The sequence below is a fragment of the Pogoniulus pusillus genome, chromosome Z, assembly GCF_015220805.1.
Source record: "Pogoniulus pusillus isolate bPogPus1 chromosome Z, bPogPus1.pri, whole genome shotgun sequence".
Lineage (NCBI taxonomy): Eukaryota > Metazoa > Chordata > Aves > Piciformes > Lybiidae > Pogoniulus > Pogoniulus pusillus.
The window spans coordinates 38,086,506-38,100,543 of record NC_087309.1 but is presented as its reverse complement, the minus strand read 5'-3'; positions in this window follow the sequence as shown (position 1 = coordinate 38,100,543).

The window sequence follows — 14,038 nt, the reverse complement described above, 5'->3', positions numbered from 1 at the left end:
TTACACCAAATATATGCTATTACATAGGTTTTAATGTGAAGAATATGATTTGTGGTCTATGGATTTAGACAACTTCTGAACACATGATTCATAGAAAGGAGAAGGGGAGAAGTGGAGCAATTGCTATTAATTTAGTAAACCAAAGTTCTCAAAATTTTAGCTGATTTTAGATTAAGCTAAAAAAAATAGTTGAAAACTAGATGTTCCCTGCAAAATCCAAAAATATTTATATGTTAAATTACACAATTATTATTTCCTCAGTGATCATTGACATAATAACGCCACAGAGCTTGATGCTTTAAAGAACTATAAAAGATAGCAGAACATTTGGAAACGCTTTGGAAGAAGTGGGGTGTGTGGATACGTATGTGGATAAGTGTGTCTTTCTCTCTCTCCCTCTGTGTGTGTATGTATGTATATATATATGCATAATACACCAGCTTGAAGGATTTATCAGGTCCAATCCAACCATATTTCAAAGTGTTCTCTCAATTTACCTCTTTATTACTTCACAATTTTAGCTGTTTAAAATTATACATTATATATACATATATATATATATATGTATGACTTTTTTTTCCTAAGGTTACCTATTTTGTAGCTTTTGAAATATGCTGAGATTATAGCCTCCACCTAATTCCCAAAGGCAGAAGTTCACAGTGTAAAATTAACATCACTAGTGACATACAGTGACACCCATATCATCAATTCCCAGCACAGAGGGCAAGCACTGAGCTTTCAGTGGGACAAAATGACTTTCTGGCCTTTCCAGCTCAAGGGTCAAGATATCTTGGCAAAGCAGCACGAATAAATAGTCTGTTTTTTAACCTCCAAGAGAATGGATCGCACTGAGGAAGTCCATCCAGGCCAGTATACATCCTCAGACTGACCAAAAGCCACAGGAAAGAGGAACAGCACACAACGGTTATTCTGCAATTTCTTGTGGCAGTTTCAGCACAGGGAGGAAGATGTGAGACAGAATTGCCATTGTGCTTAACAATGCTTAATCAAGAAATCTTCCATAAATTTGTACAATTGTTTTTTAACACTTTTTTAATTTCCACATCACACTTTGGGGGTAAAAAAAAAAAAAAAAAAAAAAAAAAAAGAAAAAGAAAAAAAGACAAATCTCACTACATACTGCACTGAAAATATATTCCATTCTTGGTTTTGTTTTTCAAGTATTGGCTTCTAATTTCTTTCACATGCTCTTAGATTATAGATATATACAAAATAACATAGATAGCTTCCTATTTACTATGACATTCATAGTTCTGTCACTTCTTGACCGTCCCTTCTTTACTTTAGAGCTGTTTGTGGTGGGAGTTCATCCTCCATATTGTACAGCCTTGGCTGTCAGATTCTAAATCTACCAACAGCGAACTGATCCAGAGGAAAATGAACCCAGAAAAAGGGAACTAAAAATGGGAAATTATTAATTTACTGATGCATGTTCCCTAGTCCAATTGACTATACAACAATATAAATATCCACATCAATACAAACATAACAAAAGAACCTCATGGTTGGGTGAGAAATGGGTAGGATACCCTCTGAACAACTTCCCACTTGCACAGAAAGTCGTGTTGATCAGCACATGGCAGAGCACAACTGTTGTATACTTCAGTGTGCTGCAAGATTTACTTCAGAGCGTATTTCTCCTTGACTTGGAGCCTTGCTGTCTGGAGAAGCAAGGCATGGATTCGATTCTCAAACAGGCAGAACATGTCTCTTTCCTATGTAGAATGAAGCTCTCTATCAGCACACAGGATCTGCCATAAATCAAGGATTAGAATAAAAACTTCATAATTCAGCAACGAGCAGTGCACCACTCTCTTGTTCCACTTTACAGAAACAAAAGAATGGCACATCTTTTATTTCCACCCTCCCTAATCCTCAAATAGAGTTCAAAGACTTACAAGTGCTTTAAAAAAAATACCTGATTTTCATCAATGTGCATATTTCACCAGTTTCAAAAGCATATTAATATTCTTTGTGACTTCAGTTAAGCTAAACAGAAATAATTGGAAAGGTGACAGATAAATTATTAGAAGGCAGTATTTAACATTTGCAATACAAACTAAGCACAAAAGAAGGCAGAAATTCTTCACAGATAAATAATTTAAAACAAAGTAACATTTTTACCTCAGCAGGGATTGTTTATTTAGGATAGGGTTTTATATAAGTGTGTCTTAAGAACACTGTGTCTTCATTTTGTCCTAAGCCACAAATACAACTATTTATTATGGTGTGAATTTTAAAAGAAGTTAATATGTGAAACAATGAAATAGCTGGCTGTAACCATTATTAATGCAATATTTTTCTGTAAACTATACATTACATCAGGATGATAGCTATCTCTGTATTAATTACAGTACATTAGATCAGATAAATGCAATTACTCTAAGGTAACTGTTTAAAGGAAGTACTACAAAGTTGATTAAAATCTTAGGGTCTTTTGTTCGCTTAAAATTAATTTTTCTCCTTAGAAATCCTTTACTACAAAAGGCTAAGGATTCTCCTCCCCTCTTTGAGGAACAAATCATCTTTATATTTTTTTTCTTCTACAGTTAAGGTGATGCAACTAAAGGAAATCTACAAAAAGAGGCAGCAAATACATGTGAGAGGGCTTTAATAAATAGCACCAATTAAGACTGCCTGCATTGATACTTATATATGAAAATCTATTCAACTGGAAAATGTTTGATTAAGGCAATTTACCAAAAAAAAAAAAAAAAAAAAAAGATGCTTTCTGGATATTTTGTCACCTGAAGTTAAGCCCCTTCCCTCAAGCAGGAGCCATATTTTGCAAAGGACGTATCTCTTGACATGTATGATAACGACAGATGGCACAGAAACACCTGGAACAAATAAATAAAAATGCTCAAGGTAAAGCATCCTATCCCACAATATGGATACCTGTGACACAAATTTGGACACCCTAGTGTCGCATATTATACATATTATCTCTACGCTGGGTCTGCTCATCAATTGTGAATGTTGTCAGGGGCTGTGCTCAAAAAAAAAAAAAACCACACAAAACAAACAAACACAAAAAAAAAAAAACCAACAGAGTGGAAACGTGCCGAATTGAGCATCATCTCAGTGGAGGAACAGGCATGTCACATACCTGCAGCTTCAGCTGTGGAAAGCCACCAAGCTGTGCCATGTCACTGTTACCTTCTGCAACACCTCAGTTCAAAGAAAGGTGTGTGACATGCCTGCCTCTCGCTTCAAAGACACATATGCCACGTGGCAAAAGCTGCTGCAAGCCCTTTCCTCATGTTTTGGATCAGCATTTTATATTTGGGTTGAGGAGGATTTTTTGTTTGGTTGGTTGTTTGTTTTGTTTTGTTTTTAATCCTTCTCTCACATGGTGCTAATGAATGGAGGAAAATTGCTTCCATTCTACACACCCTGAAAGTATCAAGTTTCAAAAGGTTGTGTCAAACTTGTCACCTTCCATGTATATGTGGTTTTGACTGCTCACACTGAGCCTGGCTTTTTCATTGCATTGTGCTGAGCTGGCATTTTTGAGAATGCACTTGCTTTAAGTAGTATCAAACATACAGATGCAGGATTGTACACTGTGGGCTGATACACAGAATTTTATTTAGTGGAAATAGATTACTGAAATGATCCAAAATCTGCAAGGCAATGGAGCAAGCCTCCTACCAGTAAAATCAGTGATGCTGCACTGAAGGCAGCAAAGAAAATTTGATTTATATTAATTGAATATCTAGCATGTTCCTTTCTATAACATATTTACTGCAAACCTCTAATCAATCTGAGTTTAAAGGATGGTCTATATTTTCATGTCTAGAGCACCTTGTTTATAAATTAAAAACTTCTACATGGATAATATTGTACCTGAGATGAGAATGCAAGATCTCCATTTGTATGAAAATGTAAGATCTCCATTTGTACAAGATTTTCACCATGGAAGATATTCAAATAGGTAAACAGTTTAGGAAACAGCTTAAGTGCCATTTGTTTGAGAAACATAGGAAATGAGACTAAAGGCCATTGTAAACATTTTGAAACATTTATTATTATTATTATTATTATTGTTATTATTATTATTATTATTATTATTGACAGTTCTGAAATCCCCAATTCAAGAGGGACAGGTATATAAGAGTGTCCAATCAAGACAACAAGGATAATGAAAGGAATGGAACGTCTGTCTGATGAGGAAAGGCTGAGAGACTTGGGGCTGTTTAGTCTGGAAAGACCCAGACCAAGAGGAGTACTCAATAATGTTCATAAATATCTGAGGGATGGGTGTCAAGAAGGAGCCAGACTCTTTAAAGTGATCCCATGATAGGTAAAAGGGACAATGGATACAAGCTGGTACACTGGAAGTTCTACCTCAACCAGGGGAGAAATTTCTTTACTAAGGGCAGTGGAGCACTGGAAGAGACTGCCCAGCAAGGTTGTTGAGTCTTCTTCTCCAGAAACTTTCAAGACTTATCTGGATGCATTCATGTGTGACCTGGCCTAGGAGATTCTGCTTCAGCAGTAGGGTTGAATCTCTAGAGATCCCTTCCAACCACTAGCATTCTGTGATTCTATTTGTCAAAATTCTGTACTCCTAAAAAGTGTTGAGGAACATTTTAGATTACCAACAACACTGGAATTCTCCTTGAATTTGAAAAATTATGTTTTGTTTCTTAATGGGATGCTCTTTGGAGAAACATTCTACCCACTCATAAAGAAAAGCAGTCTCACAGCACTTCAAATGTTGGCTCTGTCAGCTTTCTTGGGCAGTGCATAGCTTGTGGAATGGCTTTCACAAGGAAAACATCCCTGGAAACCAAGCTTTCAAAAATGTATTCCCTTGAAAATAAACAATTGCTGCAGGCTAACTTCAGGCTGGAGTTATCCCAATATAAATCCATTAGTGCAAGGTTTTTACCATATCATGAATATCATTCATTTTATCATCTAGCTTTATGAACAGCTATTGTTCAGATGGTTCATCCATGGTACTAATAAGTATTCTTACACTGTATTCTTTCACTTTTCTTCATATTATTATATTATAATAACTTATTAAGACACTTCTGTAATCAATACCATTTAGTCTTTTTCTTATATATTTTTGTTTTCAATTCCACTAATTTTAAATAGAGGGGGAAAAAAACAAATCAGTTTTATTTCCAGTACTTTGGGGTTTTTAAAATATTTCTATTTCAAAAGTTGTTTTTTTTTTTCCCCAGTATCTTTTTTACTATGTTGAATTAATTGAACAGTAGTTACATGATTTATGTCACACATAAGTCAACATAAGTGAAAGAATGAAGCAACTCCATTTCTACGTGGTATTAGTGCCATCCTAATTAATACCATTATTGTATCACTCATTATCATACTACCATGGAGAAGAGCTCTAGTGGACACTCAGGGATTGTACTTTATCCTTTCATAATAAATGAGGTTCCTGAATTCTTACACAAAAATAACAATCAACCAGAAACCCAGAACACTTCAAAATAATAGGTGATACAATTCCTGTTTGTGTGTATCATTGCAAACCATTATTCTACAACAGAGAACTGCAAATTCAGAAATCTGTATTTATTTTTAACTGAGAAAACAGAAACAAAGCTTAGACCTCTTGGGAGCTGCAGCTACCTAGATCTTTGGAGGATTTGTTTTATTTTGCATGGGCCAAATCCAACTTTCACAGATGTCAGCAAACAGACTCTCACTGAATTCAACAGGATTCATTGCGCTGTTGATATTTATGGAGTACAGTTTGTAAAAGGTGGCAAATTCCAATTTTTGTTAAAGTTGTTAGGGTTTTTTTTTCACATAGATGGGTTTAGTAACAACAATATTGCTCCAAACCTCTCATTAAGTTGTATTCTTTCTACTATTGACAAATTAGCAATAGCTCTCCAAAGGTTCCTGTAATATCTGAAAATTCTGTTGCCTTCATCATATTTTATCCATTTCTTTCTGCATCATGGATGATGCAGTCTGTTTCTAACATGATAGCATAGAACCATAGAATCATAGAATGATTTAGGTTGGATGGGACATCAAAGATCATCCAGTTCCAATCCCCTGCCATAGACAGGGACACCTCCCACTAGAACAAGTCACTCTAGTTTGTGAAAAATACAAAGAATATTTAAACTTACATTTCTAGTTCCAGCTTTAATAAAAATATACTTTCATCAATCATACTATGTCACATTTTCTACCATTATTAAAAGAGTCAAAATAACTCAATTTATCAAATGTGGACATTTAAGCCTCACAGATTCTAAAACTGAGAAGATTGAGAGTTGGTCAACTTGAGGAGAGGCTGAGGGAGCTGGGGTTGTTTAGCCTGGAGAAGAGGAGGCTCAGGGATGACCTCATTGCTGTCTACAATTACCTGAAGGGAGGCTGTAGCCAGGTGGGGGCTGGTCTCTTCTCCCAGACAACCAGTAGTAGAACAAGGGGACACAGTCTCAAGTTGTTCTGGGGGAAGTACAGGCTGGATGTTAGGAGGAAGTTCCTCACAGAGAGAGTGATTTGCATTAGAATGAGCTGCCCAGGGAGGTGGTGGAGTCACTGTCCCTGGAGGTGTTGAAGAAAAGCCTGGATGAGGCACTTAGTGCCATGGTCTAGTTGACTAGATAGGGCTGGGTGCTAGATTGGACTGGATGATCTTGGAGGTCTCTTCCAACCTGGTTGGTTCATTCTATGAGTCTATGATTCCTTTTTCCACTTAGACATAGTGAGTCAAAAACACTGGTAAGTCAGATAGCTTTCACCATACACTTATACAGTATGTTGATTGAGAAACTGCTTACACAAAAATCCAGTAGCAAAAGGCAAGTGAGCAAGCCAACAATCCTCCAGAGAGCAAGAAATCACAAAGCAAGAAAAGTAGAAGCATAAAGGATCCAAATGTAATCTCATCCTTCTGTCATTCATAGAATGAGCAAAAGGTAGGCATGGAATCAGACACAACTTACTGATATAAAATCTATCAAAAAGATCTTGTTGGCTGCAATCAACATATTCCTGTGAGACAGAACCTGACCATCATTCTTTAGGGAAAAGTAAAATATCAGAGAAGGTCCTTGTAACCTCACTTGCTTTGTCAGAAGATCATAAGTGCCAAAACCAAGACAGAGCAACAAGAAAAACATTGATCTTCCCACACCTCAAACCACCAGTGGTGACTCTGATTTTTATATACTTCATAGATTTTCATAAAAAGGACTGAGAAGCTCAAACTCCTGTATCTGCTGAACGTTTAGAAACAAAAGCACTACATTAAAAAAAAAAGAAGTTACATAGCATAATTGTAGTCATACTAATTCAAGGTGGTTTTGAGATGACAAGAATGCATTAATAAGCTTACACAATTAAACAGGACCATTTCAAAGGAACAGCTTTTCCTTGTGTAAATGTCTTTTCTTCATAACCACAAGATACATCTGAAGAGATCATCAAAGATGACCTTTACATGTTTCAATACACTACAACCAATTTCACATCAACAAGGCTGCTTCTTCAGGATTTCTGAAGCACTTAGTGCTTAGGGTCAGAATCTCAAACTCATTAAGTTAATGAAAGAACAATATTAATTAGAAACTTTGCAGTTTTAGAAAGTCTGGTTTTGCCTCTTAATTATATTCTCTAGGTCAGCATGGACAGCAATAAAGCCTTAAATGTATTGATTTTTTTTTTCTGTGTTTTCCTCGTATGTTCCAGAGAGTTGTTACTTTTGTTCTCCGTCTCCACAAGCACTCAGGAAGCTGGGTGAGGTCATTGCCAGTCATTCTTAATCATCTTTGAAAGGTCAAGGTTACTGAGAAAGGTTTCTTCTTTCCTAAGAAACGATGAACATGAACTGAAACAGAAGAAATTCTACCTGGATATAGGGAAAAAAAAGGTGATACATTTGGTTAAGTTGCCCAGAGAGGTTGAGATATCTCCAGTATTTCAGGTAATCAAAACCTGGTTGAATATGGTCCTAGCAAACCACTGTCTTGAGCTGGAGGATTAAATTCCAGGATTTCCAGGGATCTATGCCGACCCAGACCATTCTGTGATTCGTATCTATGGGGTAACGTAGTTTTGACAAATTGGTAGGTGTGCAAGAAGAATCGAGAAACAAGATGAAGATATGTGTCCAGGCAAAAGATCACAGAAATGTGATATCAGAAAATGTGCACTTTGAGCATACTCTATTAAATGATGAAAATCTCAAAAAGGTCACATTGAGGTAGGAAGGTGTTGCCTTTCTAATTCAAAGTCTGGTATGAAGTACAAAATATGTTGCTACCTATCCAAGTTATGGGCACAAATGGGTTAGACTATAGACTATTTTCTAAAATAGCTACCACCTCACATAGGAATTGACAACTGGGGGCTTGTGTTTTACACCTGCAAAAATAAACAGGCACTACACTCCATTAAGATCCTACTATTCAGAATAGCATAGATAACCCTGACTTTACAACAGCCTATATTTCTGAGATTTTTCAAAGTTCATGTTACCCACTGGGAAATCTTTTGTTCTTCACAACTGGGAGGTTCATACCTTCAGTGTAAAATAGACAATCACAACAGGAATACAGTGAGACTGTACAAATGACATTATATACATAGTCTGAAAAATATATTTGTACATTCATATTGTACACAGGACAAAACCCAACATTTCAACAGTGGAGAGCACTATCCCTTGTATGGAATCTACACATTTTGCCTTCATAAGCTGCTGCACATAATATGGCAAAAACAGGCACTGCAGATAATTAGTCCAACTTGTCCTTCTGATCTTGCTTTTATGAATACAACCAAAACATCTAAATCTACCAAGAGAAATGGGCAACGTCTTTTCATGCCATATTTCCCACCATGCTTAGTTCCCCACTACAAATCACAAAACAACCAGCAGATGCATTTTGTATTATGCTTGCACCTGTGCAAGCAATTCTTCCTGAATAACAAAAGTAACATTTGTTTGTGCTCCTATTTCAGTTCATCATTACACCATCACAAGAACTCCTGTGTCAAAGTAAATGTTAATTTTAAAAATTACTATATTAATATTTTTTATCCTCTCTCAGCATCTTTGATTACACTTGCCAGCAGCACAGTAAGTAGCACTCATCAAAAGGTTTGGGGGAAGGTGGTTTAAAGTTCACAGTGAGAACAAGACAGTGACAGATTGTTCATAGAAGGTAACAACATAAGCCGTACAGGTGATAAGGTGAAGACCTGACGATTATTATCTTCCAAGAAGCCACACAAGCCTGTCTTTCCTCTGGATATGAGGCAAACAGCAAGAAAGTTTTCTATTCCCCTCCTCCTTCTCTTTTGTTTCGGCAGGGAAACGCAAAGCAAATATACTTCAGTGTCATGATTTTTTTGTTGGCACCTTTCCATAGCCAATTCCATTCATGCAGAAAAGGGATGAAATTCCATCATTCGAGCATGACATCTCAAAATTCAAACTTAATGAGAGCTTTGGCAGCTTCTGTCGAAGGCAGACAGTGATTAACAAAACACTTCAGAGTACAAGGCACAGCAGTGCTCAAAGAAAACAGTGATGATCTCCACTTAATTGTAGAAAAGCCCAAAGCATCTGCCAGCAGAGGAGAGCTCGAGCCATAAGGAGCTATTGCTCAGATAGGCTGTCATCTCCAGAGATCAACAACCATATGCTCAGCTCAAGCGCAAACTCCAAAGAAGTTAATTTTCTGACAAAATACAGGGATAAATATGACATTCAAACAAGTGTGCTCACTCATCCTGAACACACGTTCATCTGCACGTATCAGATTTATGCATCGTTTAAACAGAAGCAAATATAATTTGTTTGGAACACAAACATTACTGTATGAGCACAGGTATAATTAATCTTTGTCCGCTCCACAGGTTCTTGTGTTCTGCTAGTTAATGCTTGCAGTAAACTTTTGATGAATGAATGAGATCACCTGCTGCATGCTGTCTCATCACATAGGATATCCACCGTTGCCTTTCCTGCTACCTAGGACACACACAGTCATTGTAACCTCAGACTCACTAATAGATGTTTTATCCTCTAGTTTTATAACAGCATAAGGTTCATTTCTAAATGCCAAGGACAGGGACTTCGAAGTATTTTAGGAAAATTGTCACCAATAGCATGCAGAGCTAAGAAAACCTTAATTAGTCTACAAATATATTAACTCTTTTGTGCTTATTTAATGCCTCACAGTCAACGAACGGAAATACTTTAATAAAATATATACGCTTGGCAGCAAGTAATTAACAGAAGGGAAAAGGTCAAGCTAAATGGGGAATGTACTAGAAAAACACATGTTGTTGAATATAAAGTTAAATGTAATTTCATTTTGTCAAGAAACTTTTTTCTATCCTTTATTTTAAAATTACAATTACCTCAAATGCCCTTTTACTGTGTTAATTATAGATTATTCTGACTTTGAAAATAATTTGCCCAAATACCTGGGAAGTGTTCTATGCACTGATTCTATATCTGCTTAAAAGGAGTTTGTGGTGAGGTAGAATTTGGTCTCTTCTATCAAGTAACTAGTGATAGAAAGAGAGGAAATGGCCTCGAGTTGTTGCAAAAAATTCTTTACTAGAAGAGTGTTCAGGCATTGGAATAGGCTGCTGTAGGGAGGCGGTGGAGTCACCATTCTTGGAGGTGTTAAAAAAATGTATACACGTGGCAGTTTGGGACATAGTTTAGTGCATGGTGGTGCTGGGTTGATGATTTGACCTCATGACCTCTGAGATGCTTTCCAACTGTTGTAGTTTTGAGACTGGGTGTCCTTAAGAACTGTGAAATTACAGACCTCCAGAGGCTAGAGAGGTCCAGGAGGTGGACCAGAAAGTGCATTTCACTCCCATAAGTCTTGCATCCCTATAAAACTGGATGCAGAGCCCGTTTCTTCCCTTTTCCCTCCCTCTCTGCTCCCAGGAGGACTTGCAGACTGTTATCTCTTTGTTGGGAGAGTGAGGCCTGGTTCAGTCTTAGCAATGCTGCCTGGAGCTGGCAGTCTGAATTTTAGCTGCATCACGCTGATTTGGTATTGAGGCTAGGGAGGCATGGTTGAGGGGAAGGGGCATTGGAAGTCTGGGTTCGTCAGCCTGGTTTAGAGAGAGTTTTGTGTGAATATTTGAATCTTTTGAATCTTAAGAATGTTCTTGGAGAACAGTGGCCAAGGTGGACCGTGGTCTCTGTGTATTTTGTATGCTTTATACTGTTGCATGTACTTGTGAATAGCAGTTTCATTTAAACTTTCCAATTCTATCCAATCCTGTGTGTGAGCATTTTTCTTTTACCCCTTCTGGAAGAGGTAAAAGGGCATCTGCATCACTCCAAACTAAGACACCAACCTTAATGATTTAATGATTCTATGACTAAGTTAAGATGCCCTGATAATTCTAAAACAGTTCACACAACCAACTCTCTTAAATGTCAGCATATGACATTTGCATGGTCCAAATTTATGTGTCACAATTCTGTCCTGAGCTTATCCAAACCCAGAGCTGAATTTCCCAGCTTACAGTCCATGCACCTGGCTTTGGGACAGCCTTTGGACCTCCTGAAGCATCAACTCTCACCATAAAGAAGAATTTTGAGGAAAAAAGAGATCACTTACTCATTTGATAAATTATTTTAACAAATTTCTTGAATCAATGTAAGTGTAATTCTAATAAAGATGTCTGGAATGTATGTTAAGTCAGTACATAGCTGAATTCAGTTTTACTGCCAGACAGATGTTTATTTCCTTAATTGGGAGACAGCCCAAAAAAATAAAAAAGAACAACAAACCAGGATATTGTCAATATCTGAAACTATTAAAGTAAATAAATCCTGTCCCCAGCAGCACAGACACAAGGCTTCATTAAAAGGTTTCTGTCACATGTAGAACAGCAGAGCTGTAAGTGGAATCAATGCAAAAGAAAATTACAATCAACATGTGTCCTTAAATGAGTGGAAGTAGAAAATTGGCTGCAACTGTTAACTTTCTCATTTCAGTTGCCTTTCCCTGGTTGTTTTTATTTTATTTTATTTTATTATATTTTATTTTATTTTATTTTATTTTATTTTATTTTATTTTATTTTATTTTATTTTATTTTATTTTATTTATATTAATTCTCAAGCATAATTCTTAGTAAGCTCCTAAAATACAGCAGTACCATACATGTGGAAACACCTGAAGGCAGAGAAAAGATCCTTCATGCTTCAGCAAGATGAGGTGAGGCATGAAGGAAGAATGCTACGTTGAACCCAAAGGTTGCTTAGCTGCATAGAAAACATGGACAGGTCAAGAAAGTCCTGGTTGGCTGGTAGTGGGCAAGTTTAGCAACAGCCCTTAGCCACCTGCGATTCCAGTTCATGCTTTGTCCTTTTTCTTGCAGTAGCAACTGCTAAACCATCAAGATTCTTCAGGAATTCTCTGGGAGGTACTACTTCTTTAAGAAGATAAAATTGTACTGCATTATTTAGGCAATTGTGAGCTGCATCTCTTATTTTCACTGAAAATAACATCTAATGTGATCTTTCTTAGGCCTTCAGCTGCAGCATAACTAGGGATGAATTGCATTGATATTTCCATTATTTTAGAGGGCACAGTACTTTATGGAGGAGCACCAGTGGAGGGAGCAGAATACAGAAGAGTTATAACATACAAACATCTCATCTGAGTGACTGACTGTTGTGGGGGGGGATTTCTCTATTCCTTCCCCTACTAGGGGGAGGTGAGAAATTAATTTGAGGTGGTATTAATTTTTTATAAAATTATTTTTAAAAATTAATATTTACACATTTGTACCACCCCCAACCACTATATAATCAAGTTCTATTGCATGGTTATGAAAACAGTTGGGATATGATATATTTACAGGGATTGGATTATTAATTGTCAAATTAAAAACAACTATAGACAGAGAGAAAGATTCCCTTAGGCTTAATGCCTCTTAACAACTATACTGTTTGCCCAGTAGGGGCTGAAAGCTGTGTGTGCTCTTAAGACAGAGGTAATTTATTTTACTTAAAGGAATTAAAGCTTGCTTAAATGTGTTGCTCTTCAGTATTAATAATCACCCTCCCAGGATTGTGTCACAGCGTGCCCAGTGTGTCCTGGTGAGGATGGAATCTGTCCCGGCTTGCAGAAGATTGATAAGTGTTCCCAGTCTCTGGGGTAAACAGAATTTCTCTGACCTTCTGTCCTGGTGTGAAGAGGTCTCTGCCTTGGTGCTGCTTCTTCTTCTGGATGCCGTGTCCAGGGATGGTCAGCTGGCAAGATTTCTGGGTGCAGGAGGAGGATTTGTCCATGCAGCTTCTGGCACGGTCTTCTCACAGCTAGCAGGCTGTTTTCGAGGGTTTGCAGACAGTTTGGAAGGTCTGCTGATCCTGATTCCTCAGGCTACGCTAGGGCAGCGGGCATGCAGTGTGCCAGGCTGCAGGGAGACTTGACCTCCATAGATAAATGCAAGGCAACAAGCCAGTATGTACAGCTGCTCTAGGCTTAGGCTGGGGGCTCTCGGATCCCCATATAGGTATGAAGTGCAGGCGTGCATGCACTCTGCTTCTGAAAGGGTTCGCAGACAGCTTAACTGCGCCTTGAGATCAATGCAAGAGGGCTGAGCCTCAGTGAGTATGCAAGTGTGTGAGTAAGGGCCTGACCCTGTGTCTAGGCCTCGCAAGCAGGTCTGTGCTGCTTTGTGGATCAGAGAGCTGAACTTGAACCTCTGAACACTCTGAACACTGAACACGTGGTGCTCCTTTGCACCTCTCTTTGTAGACTCTGAGCCGAGATTCGTGGCTCATTTGGCCATCTAAAGTGACCAATCAGGTTGACAGTAAGCCCAAACCTTACCTTAATAGGCAGAAGCTGTTTGCCTGGACCCCCCCAATTAGGGGATCACCTGGGCGGACCCCAGGGGTACACGGACTGGTTGCTTGTTTGTTACGCAACCTGTTTACTGCCATGAGTCCTGGAGAAAAACATGTCCAGGCATGTAGAGGCATAGGGAGGCCTCAGTTTTTGGGGCTGCTGCCCCTCC